This window comes from Rattus norvegicus, chromosome 9 (genome assembly GCF_036323735.1).
Source record: "Rattus norvegicus strain BN/NHsdMcwi chromosome 9, GRCr8, whole genome shotgun sequence".
NCBI lineage: Eukaryota > Metazoa > Chordata > Mammalia > Rodentia > Muridae > Rattus > Rattus norvegicus.
Genome location: NC_086027.1, coordinates 19,561,145 through 19,580,990, shown reverse-complemented (window position 1 = coordinate 19,580,990; position 19,846 = coordinate 19,561,145). Strand labels below are relative to the sequence as shown.

General features: G+C 49.7%; 1 protein-coding gene across 2 annotated transcripts in view; it reads left to right on the top strand.

Annotated features, from left to right (window-relative positions):
• Positions 1-17,141: 17,141 nt before the first annotated feature.
• The window catches only part of Lrfn2 (leucine rich repeat and fibronectin type III domain containing 2), a 168,751-nt gene continuing 166,046 nt past the window's right edge, over positions 17,142-19,846 (top strand). Inside the window, exon 1 of one of the 2 annotated variants that reach the window (XM_017596406.3) lies at positions 17,142-18,479. The gene's annotated coding sequence lies outside the window, so the exon portion shown is untranslated. The remainder of the gene's footprint in view (positions 18,480-19,846) is intronic. The other variant, XM_017596405.3, reaches the window with a different exon arrangement.

The following is a 19,846-nucleotide window of genomic DNA, read 5'->3' as shown; positions in this document are numbered from 1 at the left end:
CTTGCACTTCGAATGGCTGTCATTGTAACCAGATACAGTAGCTAAGGAGCCAGAAACAGGAAGCAGGAGCCAGGCTTTGAAGGAACTGGGGCCAGTGATGAAAACAGGTCTGATTTCCGGGAGATTCCCACTGGTCCAGGTCATGACATAGAAATGGGAGCAGGAAACTGGCTTTAAGTCAGTCCAGCCCACACATCTAAAGAATCCACTATGTCGTGGTGAGCTCAACAGGGAGAGCATATGGCAGTTGGGTGCTCAAGTCCTGGGGACAGAGATTTGGCTGCAGGTGAGAATTCTTGTTTGGAGCATCAGATATCAAACCAATTAAACTGATATGACCGTCAATAAGACTCAGGAAGAAGGAGTCAGCAGATATGAAAACCATGTTCCATAATAGTCCTAGCAGGAAACCCAAAAGTGAGCCATGATCCAGGGTAATATAGCCCTGATAGAATGCTGGTATGTGTGTGGTGCTGACACAAGAAACTGCAGTAGCGGAAATAGCCATTCAAACTTTACCTGGTGGGCATGAGAACACGCTATGTACATTTGATACATGTCTGCCCTTGATAAAATGTCCTCATGGCTGGGAATTCGATTCATGCAATCGAATTTATGGTGGGGAAAAATGCCAAAGTCTGAAGAAAGGATTCTTTTGCCTTGTACTCACATACATGGATTAGAATAAAGGCCGAGTACTGAGGAGTTTACATCAACAGGTGTGGAAGAGGCTCTCCATCGGAGTGACCTCTGCGAGGAGAAGATTGTCCGGGAGGGACAGAGTAAAGTCCTTTATCAGTCCCACTACTGGGAATAGTGGGCTGGCAAGCAGGAAAGGGGTTCCATGCAGTGTCTGGGCTGTGGAGTCGGAGGACGGACAGACTCTACTTGTAAAGGAAGGAGGCATTGTATGGGTAACCTCTGGGAAGGGAACAGCAACCAATGGTCGCTAGCCTACTGATTACCTGGTGCCTACCCTGCTAATTCTAGTACCTCAGCAGTATGTCATCCCTGGTGTTACCCTGATACAGTCCAATCTTGCTTCTTGGTAAACTGTCCAATTCCTTCAGGGATGTTTATTAAACGACTCAAATCACCCATACCTCCAATGGCCATCTTGCAGTTGGGGATACAGAAAGAGAAATTTCTGGATGGAAGGGTCTCGCCCAGGTAGAGGGATGGAGTTAGAAAAAGAGGCCATCTTGGAAGGAGAAACAAGGAAGGAAAAGAAATAAAGAGCTACAAGCGGAAAAAAGGAGATTGAGGGAATTTGTCAACAAGCTGGGCATCCCTTGAGGTTCTCTGATGGATGAGCAGGATGAAAGTGTCTCTGTGGCTATGTGCCACATGCAACACAGATGGGATGCTGTCTGCGACACCAGAGAAGCTGTGCATGAGTAACCCCAGCATCTCTGAAGACTGACACCATCCCCCAAGAGTGGCAGTCATCTGCCCCATGCCGTACCCTCAACACATGAGCCTGCCCTGCTTCCCTAGTCCCTAATTACACTCGTACTTGGGCACGTATCACTCTGTCTGCCTTCAGGGGGTTGAGGATCTCCTTGGCAGTTGCTGTCTTATATATTATCTATCTTTGTAATTTTGGAGGGTGTATTTTGGGGATGTCAGGGTCCCATGACCTTGAGCTCTTCGTGCAGCTGAAGAGGACCTTGACTTCTGTTTATTCTTGGCCTCTACCTCCTCCAGTAGCGGAATCGCAGGCATGTGCCACTACACCAAGTTTACACAGGCGTGGTGTCACGTGTGTTACACAAGCACTTTACAAACCGGGCTACACCTCCAAGTCTCACACACCATTCATATCTGAAGAAAGTTAAAGGTGAGTCTGGAACACAATGGGTTCCTTGCAAATTCATGGATTACAGGAGCCATTTGTGCACAGGGAAGCTGGGTGAAAATGTGAGAGAGTGCACACGTGTGAGAGACAGATGTGAGGGTGAGGGGTGTGAAAGCAGGGAAGTCTTGCTGGGGAGATAGAAAAGGAATCGCGGCAGAGATGTGTTCCAATACCACATTTCTCAAATATCTTTTCTGGGTGATGTGGAAGTGCCAGGGAGGAGGTAAGTTTAGACACACAGTCCTCTAACCCAATGCTACCCCTATGGAATCCACAGTTCTTCTAATGGCCAGCCAGATAGGAAAACTGGGGCTGCAGCAAGCCTACAGGCATCTACTGTTTTCGAAGCACCTGATTTATAGGCAAGCAGGATGCTAAGGGTCCTTCCGGAACCTGTGGAACAAACCCCTTGCAGATGAAAATAGCGGCGGCTGGGAGGGGTGGGCCGTATAGGCAGCTACTCTGCAAGCTGGTATTCCAGCTGGGACATTTACCAAGCTCCGTGGACCCCCAGAAGATGTAACCGCCGAGCGTGAGCAGTGCTCTGTCCAGGATACGTGGTGCTGAAGCAGCGGGGTGAACTTCCCGCAATGCGGTGAACTGAACCAGGCTGCGAGGCCCGCAGTGCAGTGTGAGACTTCACTGCAGACACTCCTCTGCGCCCCGACCTGAACCTCAGTTCCGGTGGTTCTGCCTCCTCCTCCTCTGCTCTGAGCTATCTCCTACAGCGCATTATCCTACTTCCAGGCTGATTATAAATGACTATAGTTCCGAGATGGTGACCCCTTTGCCGGGCACGTTGGTCTTATGCTTGCTGATCGATTCCCTTGTTAAGAGACCTCGCAGGCAGAGTAGATTAAAATATAATGTATTGCATTGAAATCTAATGCCACACTATAGAATATTCAAGCGTATCTACATATTCAAAGTCTCTCACTCCCTCTCAATTTCTCCTAGAGATGCCCAGTATATTATCATAGTGGTTAAGCATCCATCACTCGTGGACAAAGACATGTAGTGGCTTGAGGGGCAGGAACAGCCTTCAGCGTAACATCTGATCCAGCTGCCTGTGCCTGGCTCAGAAATAGTGCAGTTCTGTGGGACTGGCTAGTTCTCTGCCTGTAAACTGGGTGGAAAGGGGGAAAGGAGGCCAATGCAGACCTACTGAGCTCTTTTCATCTCACCTTTGACCTGCTCTCTAGTGTCATTGCCCCATCTCGCATTTCTTCATCTAATAGCTGGAAGAAACAGCTGGTCTCTCTCTCCTATCCTGGCCACCCCTACGTGCCTGCTGATTTCCTGGTCCCGGCAACAAGACCCACCCACTCTCTTGTCTTCATGACCATCTCTTTCATTTGATTGGGAGCCAATCTTATGGGGAATGGCTGCAAGTTAAATATCAGTATGCAGAGGCTTCAAATGGTGCGAGGATAGGTATCAGAGAGGAGAATCCAGTGTGTTGAAAAGAATGACAGGCAAAGAATCTCATTTAATTTGATAGCGCGATGAATATTTAAAGTTTTATAAAGAAATACAGGAAAGCAATCAGGCTTATTCAGGCGTATGCTCTGGAGAGCAGAGTAGCTCCCCATGTGTTGGCAAGACGGGGAAAGGAGATGGGGAAAGGAGATGGGGGTAGGGGTGAGGGTGGAGTGGGGGTGGGGTGGGGTGGGGTGGGCGAGCAGCATAGACACAAATAATCTTCTTCCCATTCTTTGTATCACAGTGGAAATGAGTTTACTTGTTAAGTTGTGTGTGTGTGTGTGTGTGTGTGTGGCGGGAGGGGGGTTCCCCAGATAATTATCATAGCATGCTGCTGACACCCTAAACAGTTCCTTTTCAAAATTGAATTTCTAATAGCCTGGCTTTGGAGATTATCATATTGAGACACGAATCCCTTGGAAAGAGGTTTGGGAATCATACACACTGTGTGATAAAGGCACCTGCCACAGAAACAGGCGGGGACATAAATCTCCCACCGTGTGTTCAGAATGCCTGATTGTGCCACCTGACTGACAGAGCGGGGTCATCAGAAACCTCTCAAACTGCCACCCCATGGACAGTTCCTTCATTGTAACTACCCAATGACTATGCTCACTATGTTATCAGGTCCCATATCAGATCCCAAGTTGAGGGAAGGAACTGTATGAGTCCTGCCTTCAAAAAACTTCCAATCCTGGCCTGGGAAGATGGCTCAGGTAGGGAAGCGCTTGCTGGACAATGTTGATGTATAATACCAAAGATTCAAGTTCAGTCTCCCAGGAACCATGCATGGCGTGGTTATATGTGGTTCTACTCTGAGTCCTGGGGTAGGGAGATAAAGAGACAGGGACCCAGTGGCTGTCAGCCTAGTCAGATCCCTGAGAGGCCCTTTCCCAGAAGGTAAGGAGAACGACTGTCTACATGCCTCATGGGTAAAGGTAATGGCCGCCAAAGTGGACAAACTTCAGTTTGATCCCCACAGAGGAAGGAAAGAACCAATTCCTGCAAGTGTCCCAATATATCTACATGAGACACTCTGGAAAAACATGCTCCCTACATACGTACACAACAGATAAGACAGTAATCCATTTACTTTTCGAGCATGATGGAAAGTTTCTAAGGAAGACACCCGAGGCAGACATCTGGCATGGACATGCCATGCATGGACACACATGTGCACAAAATAAATAAATGAACTAATTTAATCAAAAGCTTCCATGGAGTGACAGGCATGCATGTCCACAATGAAGCCCGGTGCTTGGAAATCCATCACAGAGTGAAGACAAGAGTTAACCGGCACAGAGCAAGAATCTGTGGATTTTTTTTGGAGACAGGAAGTGCCTTCAGGTTAGACCTGCGTCAGTCACCATAATTGCTCTGCTGTGACCTATTGAATGATCACCTTTGAAGGCGTACGATGCTGCTAAGAACATGGATACTTTATGCCTGAGGGTGTCTCCCTGCCCACAGAGACAATTTTGCTGGAAGCTTAATGTCCCCGGAAGTCTTCTGTCAATGACAGATAGCAAGTAGATGGCTGATCACTTCTGGTTCTTCTCTAGAGGGCAGCCTAAAGCACACAATGCTGTGCTCCAGGAGTCGATGGGATGACATTCTATCGGAAGATCTCTGCTGCATACCAGCCCTTGTACTGTATTCCTCAGGTTTATTCTTTTCACTTTCCACTCCCCTAGTGCCATGCTCTAGATCACCTTCCAAAGCCGGAGTGCTCACACCCTCTGTGGAAGTCTGTTTGGGAGACTGCAGTAGCTTAGTGTCAACAGCTGGTATTTGTTAGGAGACCTCAGCTGTGAGGGATTGGAATCATGATTCGTGAGTTAAGAGCACCTGCCATACAGGAATGAGGACCCGAGTTCAAGTGCCCCAGCAATCTCGTGAAAAGCTGATAGTGATTTAACCCCAACACTATGGGGAATAGATCCTATCACTTGGGTTTGCTGGCCATGAGGGTTAAATGAGAGACCCAGTCTCAAGGCAATGAGGTGGTTGGTGATAGATCAGGATGTCCAACATCTTTCTCTGGACTAAAGTGCATCAGAACACAAACAAGGCAAAAGGAGTTGGCGAGGAGAGAGGAGAGAGGAGAGAGGAGAGAGGAGAGAGGAGAGAGGAGAGAGGAGAGAGGAGAGAGGAAAGAGGAAAGAGAGGACAGAGGAGAGAGAGGAGAGAGGAGAGAGGAGAGAGGAGAGAGAGGAAGGAAATGAAGGAGGGAAGGGGGAAGGGAAGGAAGGGAGGGAAGGAAGGAAGGGGGAAGGGAGGAATGGAGGGAGAGACAATAGCTCAATGCTCCAGAGTCTTCCAGGGGCTTGAGAGTTCTTCTTGGGCCTCATCAAAGTTTCACACTCGAAGCCCTTTACTCTCCTGTAGTTGCTGTCAGCGGCCCGACCCAGGGTCTTCGTTCTAACCCATCTCTGCCCACCCAGGTGTTCATCTTGGGCTCTACTACATGGCAAAGTCATTTCTTCTAGAAAGCAGAAAGCACTCTACTTGTTTCCAAAGGAAATTTAACAGGGAAATCACATCAAGGGTGGAGAGTGTTTAAAATCAGAAGAGGGGAACATTTCTGATTTGGGATTCAAGGGGACACTGAGGCAGATGTCCCTTTCAGGTGAGAAGTTTGCTAGAATCGTTATTAATGCCATAGGAAGGCAGGAGGGCTGCAGCACAGTGGGGGCTCTGAGGAGAGGTTGGGCCCACATGGCAGAGGAGGGGGATTTCTTTTTATAGGTTTTACAGGAATGGGGGCCATTCCATGACTCGCAGTTGAGGAATAGCCCAATGTCTGTACTGAGAGTCAGGCTATCTCTGAATCAGTTATGATCAGGTAGGGGGTACAAGAAGAATCTAGAAAAACAAGTTACTTTAGTTCTGGACAACAAATGACTGTCGTTTTGGGAACTGTCACCATTCAACCGAAATGGAAGCGCCTTATAGAGTGTAATACAAATGTCTGGCTAACAGCTGTCACTCAGAAGGTGGAAGCTTTGGGACTCCGCTACTGATGGCCAAATCAACAGAGAAGTGTGGTCACCAATATCCCAAGATCCCATCCTCTCTGACATGAGTAGTTCACTGGGAAAGCTGGGGTGGGATTCAGGGGCTGACACCAGAAATTAAAGCATGGGGAGCTGACATAGTCTCCTCCTGTCTTCTGCTCTCAGTAAGCAGTGTCCACCAGAAGGTCAAACTGGACTCCAAAGGGCTCAGGAGGGGTGAGTAGTGTGGTTCTGTAGCACAGCAAGAGGACAGCCCACGGCCATTTATTGTGTATTTTTATAATGAATTAGAAGGCAGGAGTCTGAAGGCAACATGAAGAGACGACACAAATGTAAGGAAATGAAAATGCTAACGGCCCTGGTTGGTTTATTTTCCACAGCACACGTGTGCTGGGTCCATTGCACCATACACAGGTAAACGAAAGCGTCAGGAATCCGACGGGAAAGGGAGGCTCGAAGCGTGTCTCCAACTGTCCATGGCAGTAAGGAGTAGGGATGGCATGACAGAGCAGAAATGAGTCTCATCAGTATTCAATATTCACCGTAATTTGCAGAGCCTGGACTCTGGGTTCCCTTTCGCTCTGGGGTGTGTGTGTGTGTGTGTGTGTGTGTGTGTGTGTGTGTGCGCGCGCGTGTGTGTAATACCAGTCAACCTAAGGTATCCTTCAGGAATCATCCACATTTGTTTTTTGAGACATAGTCTCTCTTACTGGACAGGAGCTGGCCAAATAGGTCAGGCTGGATAGCCAGTGAGCCCCAGAAATCTTTCCACTCCCCCCTCCAGCACTGGGTCTATAAGCATGTACCACCACACCCTGCTTTTTTATTTGGGTGCTGGGAATTGAACCAGCTCTGTCACCATCTAGTGAACCCCCAGGCTGCATTCAGAATGAAGCCCCTGGCACCTGCCCAGTACCCCTGCTTGTCTTCATTCACCTACTGACCCAGATCCCTGAGAGACTTGGAGAGGTTCAGGTCTCTCACAGGTGATGCTTCTCCACTCCTGAATGATGTCAAATTCTAAAGCTCCCTTGTTGGTCCTCCCTAATGTCCCAGATAAAAAACTCAGGACTTGTCCCCTGACCCCTTAGAGTCCCCTTCACAGAAAACGTGAGTAACAAATCTCCAGCCTTCCTGAATCCTGGGCAAACCCCCTGGCAGGCTGCCAACCTCAGCTCTCTCTACACTGGCTGCTCTACTCCAGCTGACTCCTAAGATTTCCCCACCCCCCCCAGAAAGTCTGTTTGTCTCTCATCCCTCTTGAGCTTCCGTCCCTCCTCCCAACCCTCCTCCCATCCCTCCTCCCATCCCTTTTTCACAGCTAAATTTCCCCAAAAAAGTATTCCACACCCACTGCCTCTACTTCCTCACCTCCCACAAACTCCCAACCACTAGCAATCTGGTTCCCATACCCGAACAATAGCAGAAATGTGCTCTCTTAAAAGGCCACCAGCGACCTTCAACTTGGCCAAACCCCACAATCCAGCCTAGTCAATGCTTGCTCTCCAAGACCTACTCCTCGGCGAGGCCATGCTCACCCCTTTTTTGGGGGGGTGTCTTTATTTGTTTTTAATTCAAAAGTACGTGTGTGTGTGTGTGTGTGTGTGTGTGTGTGTGTGTGTGTATGTGAGACCCTCCCAGTGTATGAGACCCTGTGTGTGGAGGCCAGGGGTCAACAGCACATGACTTTCTCTATTGCCCTCCCCATTTCTGTTTTGAGGCTGGGTCTCTCCCTGGACTGAGAGCTCAGTGACTGATAGGCCAGACTGGCTGGCTAGAGCTTTGGAGACCCACTTGTTCCTGGCCTCCTGGCACTAGCTGTAGATGCACAGTGCTTCACCTGGCTTTTGTAAGGGTGATGCAGAGCCTGAACTCAGGTGTGTGTCAGGCACTCTAGAAAAGGATCATCTCTCTAGCTCCCCGTCTGCTGTTTGACCACCCCACAAGCCAGAAGCTGAGCTGGTCAAGTGCAGCTCACACACAGGCTGCAGATGGGTGGCAGGCTAGGCTTCTGTGTACCAGTCAGACCCATGGGTTACTAGAATGCAGAAACACATCTGCATCACTGCCAGAGTCCCCCTTGTGTTCCTTTCTGCTAATTACTTGCCCAAAGCCCTGTTCTTGAACCCCCGTATGGGCTCCTTGATAATTAACAATGTCAAGGATGACATCTGGGGTCTCAGGGAGTCTGTGCACTCAGTGCCCGGCACCTAGACTATATCAGATATTGCTTCTGAGCTTTGGGGGGGAGGGTTTCTTGTAGCTCAGGCTGAGCTTGAACTCCTGATGTGCACAAGGATGACCTCAATCTTTTGATCCTCCTGCCTCTGACTCCCACGTGCCAGGATTACAGGTTCGGCTATCACCAGGCCCAGTTTATGAGTACCCCACATTAGAGAGCTGTTCTAATGCATCTCCGTTGTAACGTATATTCGTCCTGTTGGTTCTCTTTTAGCAGGATCCTGCACGGTGTAGCACATTCTGGAGGCATTTGTGCCGTTTAATCCTCCCATCCACCCCAGGGCATGTCCACACTCGTTAGTCCGTTGGAAAAGTGGGTACAGGAGGTTCCTTAACCTGCTGAAATACCAGCCTTCCTTTACAGATGGGTGGCTGGGCTCTCGAACTGAAACCCAGAGAGTTCCTTTCCAGAACACCTATTTTTAACCAGCACACCTTCTGCCCTGTGACCTGGGCAGACCAGGAGCCTCCTGTGTCTCCCTGATTGCCCCAATTTCCAGCCTTGACTTCTCCCCACCTGGACTTCCAACTCTCTTATTTCTTTCCTTATCAAAATGCCATGAGTCCTTCTAAAAGTCTTCACATGCCATCATCCCCTTGAGATGATTATTTTAGCATTATCTTACATATATGACTGCTTTTCCGGCAGGCATACCACACATGCTCCTATGAAGATCAGAAGAAGGCATTGGATCCCCTGGAACCAAGCTTACAGGTGGTTGGGGGCCACTGCAGTGGTTGGTCTGACGATGCTCCTATTATAATGTTAACATTGGGCCCCCGAGACTGGTTTTCCCCGGAAAGAATAGAGTTCACACATAGCCCTAAGTGACCCTGGCCCCAAGTTATTTCTGATTGGTAAATAAAGATGCCAGTGGCCAATAGCTAGACAGAAGAGACAGATGGAGAATTAGGTTTCGAGGTCTTGAGGTCAGAGATGAACCATGGGGGAGAAGAAGGTGCAGGAGGAAGAAGGAGAAGCTGCCATGGGTTAGGTGAACCATGAAAACATGGCCTGAGGGCTGGGCGATTGGAGTTAAGAGCAGCCCAAATGAAGCATAGTAAATAGTAAGGAATAATTCAGGGTTATTGATAGGAAAATAGATTCTAATAGCACACAGAGAGTAGGCACTCACCCAGCTTTTGTGCTGCTTACGGCTTGTTGCACATATAAAGGCTGTGCGTGCCTTTTATCTGGGATCTAAAGGGTCAAAGCCTTGGTAGAAACTTGAGTTGGGACTAAATAATTTCTACCACAGGTCACCTTTGGGTGCTAGGAATTGAACCCAGGTCCCTTGTGAGATTAAGGAGCCCTCTTGGTGACAGAGTCAACTCTCCAGCTCCTTCCCCTGAGATTTTATCTGCTTAGAAATGCTTTCTACACCGAGAATGAAGAATTCTTCTGCCAAATGTGCCAGCTTTTCACTGTGATAGTTCAGATACATGGCAGGTCAGCACTGCCAGGGTGTGTGATGGGGCCACAGTCAATGTGTCTTTCATTCTCTGTGTCTTTCATTTTTCATAAATACCAAGGAAATTGCATCAGGTTAAATTGAATTGTTGTCCCACTCGGGACCAGGCAGGGCTTGGTTCCTGCTCAGTTCTCCAAGTTCCTGTGAAAGAGAAACAGAGGGCTTGATTAAGGAATGGAAAGAATCCTGTAGCTACTTACAGTTCCTACTGCAATAAATCTCCGGGATGAACGATGCCGAGACAGGGACATAAATGACAATGGCTGTGCTTCCACAGTTGACTGGATTATAAAACAAACCACACGCTTACGACTATATGTTCCAAACACGCCGTAAACCGAAAGCAGAGAGAGGCAGGGGGCAGGAACAGGAACTGAGGGTAGAGAATTTACTCTGTCGACTTTGGAGTCTGAATTGCTGAATTTCTTTCTATGAATTCTCCTTCAATGAATGTATTCTAGAAGCAGGCAGATTTTGTGTAGACTCCATAATTTCAGGGCTGGCAAGAGGGTTCCATGGGTAAGGAGTTTGCCACACAGTCCTGAGGACCTGAGTTCAGGTCTTGGGAACCCACATAAAGGTGGAAGGAGAGAGAACCTACTGACCTCCACAGGCATGCCTTGGCATATGTGCACCTACATCACACACACACACACACACACACACACACACACACGCACACACACGCACACACATGCACACACATGCGCACACACATGCACACACATGCACACGCGCGCGCGCGCACACACACACATGCACACACATGCACACACGCGCGCGCGCACACACACACGCACACACATGCACACACATGCACACACATGCACACACATGCACACACACACACACACACACACACACACACACACACACTTCTAAACCAGAACTATTAAATGGAGGCTTTGCTCCCTGTCACCTTCTTGACCTAGCCACCTATTCAGCTTCTCTCGTCTGAGTTTCCATATCCATAATGTAGGTGACAGCACCTGCTCCAATCTTAATGAGATTGAAAGTGACGCTCAGCTAGGGTGGAGAGGAATAACAAGCTCTTACTGGTGTGTATCCCATGGTGAGAGGGGAATGGAAGCTACAGGGGAATCCAGTGAAGCTCTGGGATGGTGGTGGAGACTGTCTCAGCCACAGCGGTGAGCTGAGCTTCTTTCTGGATCTACTCAGCACTCACCACAGACCACACAGCTGATTGTTACATCTGCACCCTTAGCACTCCCTGGTGAGTGACTGTGGCAATCCGGAGACATGGCTGGCTGGTCAATGCTTCCAGAGGGGACCGTGCATCCAAGGAGGTAGATGAGTGTGGTCACTAGTTCTGCTTCAAATGGCTGTTTTCTCTGTGTGTGTGCAGGTGAGTGTGTGTGTGTGTGTGTGTGTGTGCACGTGCACACGTGCAATTTTGGGTGCTGTTCTCTAGGTGCCATCTACCTTGTGTTTTGAGACAAAGTTTATAGCTAGCCTGGAGCCACTTCCCAATACTGGGATTGCAAACACATGCTACCATGCGACTTTTAAATACCAAACTCGGGCTGGAGAGATGGCTCAGTGGTTAAGAGCACTGACTGCTCTTCCAGAGGTCATGAGTTCAATTCCCAGCAACCACATGGTGGCTCACAACCATCTGTAATGAGATCTGGTGCCCTCTTCTGGCCTGCAGTCACATATGCAGGCAGAATGCTGTACATAAAATAAATAAATAAATAAATCTTTAAATACCAAACTCACACCTTCTAAACAGCAAGTTCAGGACCAACTGACCTAGTTACAAGGCTTTCGAGCGGCTGTTTTCTCTGCTGCTTTTCGTTGGCTCTTAGAGACTCCTGAGCACTGAAACTCATTTTATAGACAAAGAAACTGAGTCCCAGAGAGAGAAATGTTTGTCCAAGGTCACAGTAGAAATCAGGAGCGGGGCAACCATCATTCCTTCCAATGTTATTTTTACACCATCCTGAATTCTAGAATATTCTAAGAGTTCATCTGCTTGTGTGGCTACATGGTGTGAAGAGCCCCTGGGACGTATCTCTGGTCAGCTCAGGTTTCTCTTTGTCCAGCATTCCTAACTCTTTAGGGCACACCAGGTGATTCCTGCTTAGCATGTCAAGACTAGAACTAGAAAGGCTGCACACGTGATGGAGCTGGGGACAAGGAGCCGGACATCTTAGTCTCAAATCCTATCCATTGAAGTTGGAGAGATGGGGTCTTAAGAACACTGACTACTCTTGCAGAGAGCCTGGGTTCCATTCCCATCACTAAGATGGTGGATTACAACCTTTTTATTGTTCCAGTTGTAGGGGATCTGACACCTTCTTCTGGCCTCTGATGATATTATACACACATGGTACACAGCTACACATGCAAACTTTCATAGACATAAAATAAAATAAATAGTTTTTACAAAGAGAAGAGAAACATCAGTCAACAGCTCTAATCTCTCCAGGTTGATGAGTTGCTTTCCTGGGCCTCTGTGGTTTTGTTTGCAAAATGGAGATTGGGATCTATTTCAGGGGACCATTGTGCCAAGCTGGGGACAGGGACACCCAGAGATACCTGCTATAGATGGCAAACGGCAGTGTGGTTTTCCTCTTTCTCCTTCCTTTGCTCCTCCACACAGTTTAGCAAAGGTCTCAGTGGTGTGCAAACCAACCTTTGTGAAGACGTGTCTGCTACTTTCTCACGATGCTTTAGGATGGTCAGGAGATTTCGTTAGCTCAGCCCCAGGACTGGGGACAGAGGCAGCAGAGGGAGACCGCTGGGCTCTAGGTGGAGGGAGAGGGTAAACAGAAATCTGCAAGATGGAAAGCAAACTGGATTTAGAAAACAAACTCAGGCTAATGGCTGGAGGTGGTGTTAGTCATTCTGTTATGGAGTTGAGGAATACATATGCATACTAATCAGAATTTATTTTGGCTGCTTCTTACTATACAATCGGGAAAGGAAGAAGGATAAAAGATACCCAGAGAGAAGGAAGTCTGCATGTCCGAAAAGGTATGACCAGGGCCTCAGCTCTTGCAGTCACACAGATTCACCTTTTACCAGCCTGTGGGATTTGCTTACTGAATGGGATGCTAAGAGTGAAGGATAAGAATCCAACTTCCAGTCCTTGGACAGTGGAGAGAGACCCCAGAGGCTTGTGTAGCTGTGATCCAAGAGCTCTGTGTGTGCATGCACATGTACATGTGGTTGTACAGGATTGTATATGTCTACATATGCAGAGATCGGAGGACTACCTTGGTCTCAATCTTTAGCAACTGCCACTTACTCCTTCTCTTCCTTCCCTCCTCCTCCTCCCCTATCCTCCTTCTCTTCCTCCCCCTGCTCCTCCAGAGTCTATCATTGGTCTGGAATTCTCCAAGTAGTCTGGTCTAGGTGGCCAGTGAACCCCAAGGATCCACCCATCTCCACCAATGCTGGGACTACAAGCGTGTGCCATCACGTCTTTACATGTGGATACTGTGGGTTGAACAAGGTTCTCACAAGCACTATATTGACTGAGCCATCTCACCAGCGCCCGTGTGCCAGCATCCCTCTTGCTCCCCTGGCCCACAAGTATTTTTCAGGCCTATGAGCTGAAGGACACTCAGAGGAGCACCCACGGTTTCTGGGATTCTAGGCTTCACTACTCCTTTACAGAGCATACTCAAGGCTTAACAGTTCCCTCTCCATGACTCTGTAGCCCTGAGCATCTGTCCTAGCTCACCTGACCCCCTTACTTCATTTTGAGACAACCTCCTTTTTTCCTACTTAGGGAACATAACGAATAGGGGAACCTCTCTATCCTATGTCCTGACACCCCTCCATGAACCATCAAGACCCAAGCCCACCTTCCCTTTCAGCTAGAAGCCTTTTCAACATACATCTGCCACTGTGGTTTTGCTCTGTACCTCCCTCGACTTCCTGGTCCTTATGATCTCCTTTGAAAGAATTCAGACAAGACATGTCGTTCCGTGTAGAAGATGGGGATTGTTCAGAGTAGGCAGGTACACTCTTGGGGTGAGCATAGATGCTGGGCCACTCTGTTGATCTACTCTTTAGGTGGGCTTTATAGCATTTCTAACATCTCTGTGATAAAGCAGCTTCTCCTGAGTGATGCTTCACTTTCCTGTGATTAACAGGTCAGTTTGGATTGAGTCTTGCAGGAGGGGGCAATGGTAGATCCTTGTTCTTGATCAGGAAATGCCTTGGTATGCAGTAAAACCATAAGATTTAATGCTTCCGGAGCCACATATAGACAGTCACCTATTAAGGACTTCGTGGTCAGTTCAGGTCCTTTTTTTTGAATCAGCAATTAAAGTTCTGCAGTGTCAGCTCTTCCTAGGTTTCACAAGATCGTAACTACTGGGGTAGGAAGGCTCAACCCCAGTGTCTTCCAAGGCTGTTAGTGCCTAACTACCTAAGCCCTTCCACCCTTGCTGAGGGACCCCATAAGATACTTAGCAAGTCTGACGAGAGCCAGCCATAAGGTCCACAACATTCTGGCTGTTATATGACACTATCCCAAGCATGACATGATTCTGTCTTAGAGTAGATACTAACTTTGCCTAGTAGCTATGGCAGCTCAAACAGATCAAGGCAAAGAGAGCCAAGTGTATACTCTAATTAAAAGAACCACTGACATCCCCTAGTAGATATAAGAGGGGAAGGTCACGAGCTACTGTTCCTCCTTGGTTCACTGTCAACTGCAAGTGGTTTGTCAGAGACGCCTGAGTATACAGGAAGTAGATGATTAATTGAAGAGGCTGTTCTATCGCACAATTGCCATGAGTTCATCATCCATGATGGGTGAGAATTTTCAGTGATGCCGCTCACACTGTCTGAAAAGCTCACGAAGTCACTGGTCTCACGGCTTTGGCCTTTGGTGAAATTGTGCTTCTTTCTGTCATCGATGCTCATCTGGGATGAGCAGTTGTTTGTGTCATCCTAGGAAAAGTTAACACAATATGAGAGAACCATGCTTCCAGCCCAGCCAGAAAACCAAGAGATGCAGACACGAGGACAAGCGAGTGAGATGTCCCAGGAGAGCAGTGGCTGCTCTAAGTGGAAATGAGCCTGACCCTTCTCCCCAATGGGTTTGGAATCTTACTACAGCATGGAGGGCAGTCTTAAAGTTCAGTGTGTAACACAAGCCATGCTCCACTACACAGAAATGTAGAGGAATGCTTGTATGTATCTAAAATGTGTCTGTCCGGTGAACATTCTCTGAGCGGTCATTTGTGGATCTGCATCTCAATATCTTAGCTTTGAAACCAGCAAGTACAAAGAGGCTGAAAATACATTAATATATTTAGCACGATTATTCCAGGTCAGGGGGGGTCCAGCCTGAGCAAAGAAGCAGGAAAACAGGACTGAGGTTCAAAGCTGTTCACCTCAGGCTATTCAGAAGAGCGGGGAATAGTGAAGAATCTGTCGACACATGGCTTATGTCAGGTTCCTCCCCCTCCCATGTGCATAGTAGTGGAATGACCTTCAGTTACCCCTGGCTAACCTCTGTGCTCTGTACTCAGACAGCTGCTTTTATATAACCTTCTGGGCTTGCCCAATGATCCAAGAAACCTTCATTTGGCCCATGGGCAGAGGCGGCAGCAAAGTCGTTATCTCTTGATTTCCCTACATACATTCAGGGCCTCACCCATCTTCCAAGGATGCTCAGAGGTCCCCCGCCCCAGCTAGAAATGTCATAGACACATTCAACCCCTGTGAGGGGAAGAGACTTACTGTGTCTATGACTCCCCTCAACACCACAGTGAACTTCTAGGGCATCTAAGTCCAATCAGTGAGTTTATGCTGAGGCAAGCCCAATGGAGTTATCCTCTGAGTTGCTCAGGATCCAGGTTCTGTCTCTTTTAGAGTAGCTATGCTGGCTTCTCTGAGCTGGGAGACCTTCCTGCCAGGAACGAGGTCCTAGCTGTGCCCTGTCCCGCACCCAGCATTTCTTCCTTTATTAATTCCCTCCATCGCGTCTTTCTCACGCCTTTCTTCTCCTCAGTGCAGCTCTGTTTCCGTGCTGTCCTGCCCTGTACCCATCCTTGCTCTTCCAGTCCTATCTTTTCATGGGTGAGCCCAGTAGCCTTCAGCCCCACCCCCTCAGGGGAATTCAGATATTACCTCGGCTGCATGCTGTCTTTTCACTCTATCCACTTTTAAAAAACTATTCTGTTTAGTCTCTTTTAAAATTACTATGTTCATTATAGTAATAAATTTCTTAATTATGACACTATGCAAAAGCCGGGTAACCAAAGAGGAATGCTCTTAGCAGCTGCCCACTTCCTGCTCCCTTCCCCTTCTTTTCTTTATTCGCTCTGGTTCGATGCCTCATGTCTTCCTCTCCTTCCTTTCCTCTAGCCCCGCTCCTGCTCGCCTCTCTTTCCTGGAATCAGCTCCCTTCTTTTCAGGGCCAGCTCACCCTCTACACCTTGAACTGCATCCTAGCCATCCTGGGAAGCCTTTCTTTCTGGCTTCCTGGAATCTTTCCAGGGAAGGATTTGTCTTCAAGGATCTTTGTGGCATACCAATCTGAAGGGTTCCTTAGGTGCACCTGGGGAGGTGCCCTGCAGGAGACCTGCCTGACTGTTTGCACCGCCTCCGTAGGTATGCACCCAGCTGGGGTGCCCAGACAGGCAAGGGACAGGTTCTTTCTTACAGCCCTGCGTAGCTGAGCCAATGCTGGACCACAGAGACACATCCATATGCCACATGTGCCTCCCTGTGGGTAACTGGGACAGGTGCACGGAACGAGTGCGAGCGGACATGAATAGAGGCGCGCTCTTTGCCCTTGGTTTTGACAACCGGAGCAATAACGGGATACCATAATTCATATCCTCTACAGGGAAAGATACATGGGGGGCACTTCAGAGCGCAGGCTTACCTTCCCAGGAACTGGTCACAGAGAACCTAAAGGCCACCAAGTCTCTGTTGCACCAGCTTGGTGATTCTAAACCTACAACCAGCCCAGAGTAATTACTCTGATATCTACCACGTGCCTTAGACATTCCGCTTTAATCTGGAACCTGGGATTCTTCTGTCACGTGGGAGTGGATGGAGGAGGATGGTCTGCTGGGCTGTCAAACAAGAGCTTCCATTCGCCTGGGCAGTCTTGAAATGTTCAAAGAAAGTCTGTTGTGTGTGCTTGTGTGTGCATACCCCCAGCACGGATTGCTATAGGTCACTGGCTAAAGCGAGGGATTCTAGCTGGGTTCGGGGCTGGGTGGGCGCGATCCACCCATCCCCACCCCAGCCCGCAGCCCCTGGCCAACGCAGTCGGTCGGATTTTCCTCCGGCAGGCGGCGGGCTGGTGGCTGTGTGCAAGGCGTACTCTGCACGAGAGGCGGCAGCACGGACTGGACCGGGTCGCGGGGATCGCCCTACGCAGGAGCTGCCGTGTCACTGCGCGGAGGATCGAGTGGGTCCTCGGGGTCTCGGAGCTCGCGGCCCTGCAGGGCTGCAGTTCTAGCCCATTTACCCCGAACCAACGCTGCCAGAACCGAGGATCCGCGGCTGTGGATCCTGACTGAAGCGGGCGCAGGGGTTGGGGAGCTACTGCAGCTCCGCAGGCGGCCACTGGGGGTTGCAGTGCCCGAGAGCCTGGCGGGGACAGTGCGCTTCTCTCTGCCTCCGAGTCCTGGGGCGCCTTGGGTCTCTAAGGCTGTCTGCACCGCTGGCCGCAGCTGCCTGCACAACCAACCTGCACAGCATCCTCCCAGATCCGTGCCGTGCGATCGCTGAGTGTGTGTGTGTGTGCGCGCGCGCGCGCGCGCGTGTGTGTGTGAGAGAGAGAGAGAGAGAGAGAGAGAGAGAGAGAGAGAGAGAGAACGAGCTTGTGCGCGCACGCGTGGGGGGGCAGTGGTGTGCATGCGGGGAGTGCGGGGGAGTGTATTTGTGTGTGTGCCTGTGGATGTGAGTGCCTTGCTCCCCTCTGATACACACACACACACACACACACACACACACACACACACACACACACAGGACAGGCTGGTCTGCACTTGAAGACATCCCACATTCCAAGAGGCCGCAGGTTCCTGGGGATGCCGGGGTTTCTTCAATCAGGAAAATCCTACCCTCATCTTCCTAGAAGGGATTATCTTTTCTATCCTTTTTTTCCTCCTTTTTTTTTTTTTAATCTGGAAGAGAAGAGCACAAGTTGTACTCCCCCTCCCGCCCCTTCTTCTTGCTAAATGCCATGGATATAACTGAATAAGCTGCTCAGGGTTCTCCCCGCGTGGATGGTCCGGGGCCACCATCTGCCTGCCTTCGCTGGATCGCTGCAGCTGGAGCGCTTAGCGTGAGCCTGTCTCGGGCCAGGAACGATGCGTGGCGGTGGCCGAGCCAAGGAGCCCGGGCGCCCTGCGGAGCCGGCCTTGGAGCCTCCCCGCCGCGGGTAGGTGCCGCCTTGCCCAGGTGAGTAGCTGTCGCTGCTGCGTCTTAGCGATGTTGGGTGTCTAAGGGAGATGGGCTCAGGGATGTGCGCACCTGGGGGAACAGGGGAACTTTGCTTCTTTTCCTGCCTCACTTGAGGACTTCATCCTGGGTACTCGTGTGGACTCCTCTATTTCATCCTTCCTTCTACATTGTGTTTTGATAGTGTGGGGGGAAGGGGAAAACTGATGGGGAGGGAGGAGAGCGGGTCCTGGTGAGGCTTCAGACCGGCTTGGAAGCTGGAGGAGGAGACCCCGGTCTCCTACAAAGGCAATCCTTGAATGCAGAACTTTGCCTCCAGACCATGCTGTTGAATCTTAGCACATGCCAGACATGGCTAGGACGTTGCTGGGGTCTGGGCGATGGTCCTGGGGTCTTCTAGAGCTTGGTGCCTGGACGGGTGGGGTGGAGATAATCATGGATTGGTAGAGTGCATGGAGGAGGAGAGGGAGGCATGGCTGCAGGGACCCTATCTTGGCCTCAGGCAGATCTAACCAAGATCAGGAGGACTGTTTGTGCCCACCGGGCTCGCTGAGAATGCCATGATGAAGCAGTACGTAAGATGCACTGGCCATGCCCATGTTGTAGTTCTCTGTCTCCCACCCAGCCCTGCCCTGCTTCGAAGGCTGACCTGAGCAAGAACTGAGACCCAGACTGGCAGACAGCTCCCAGGGGGAGGGCTGTGCCTTGCTGCCCATCTTCTCCACAGGGAGCACAAAGGACAGAAGCATTGGGTTCCAGGGAAAGAAGTCCAGAGACCCAGAAAGAGAGAGGGAGAGAGGGAGAGAGGGAGAGAGGGAGAGAGGGGAGAGAGAGAAAGAGAAAGAGAGAGAGAGAGAGAGAGAGAGAGAGAGAGAGAGAGAGAGAGAGAGAGAGAGCAGGAATCAGGCAGAGCCTGCAGAGGAACTGAGCACGACTCATGCCAAGTGCACTCAGAAACAGCTGCAGACAGACAGACACCTGCAGGGAGAGGGACTGTTAGAGCCTGTCCTCCAGGCTGGAGCTGCAAGCATGGCTGTAGATGTTAGCCCTCTGTCCTGGTTAAAGCAGTGAGCTTGCACGTGTGTGTGTGTGTGTGTGTGTGTGTGTGTGTGTGTGTGTCTGTCTGTCTGTCTGTCTGTCTGTCTGTCTGTGGCTTGAGAGATCTGACCCCGGGGCCCTGAGTAGAAGCCTGGCTAAGAAAGAAAGTAATCTCCAGGCTGTAGAGTTCAGGCTTCACAGCAGAGGTGGGCTGTTGCTCTTGGGCGGGGGCCTGACGGGAAGTAGTGCTGGAGCATCAGGGAGGCTGTTGAAATATGCAAGCAAATAACCTGGGGTTTTGTACCCACAGAGTTGTAAATAGCAAGCCA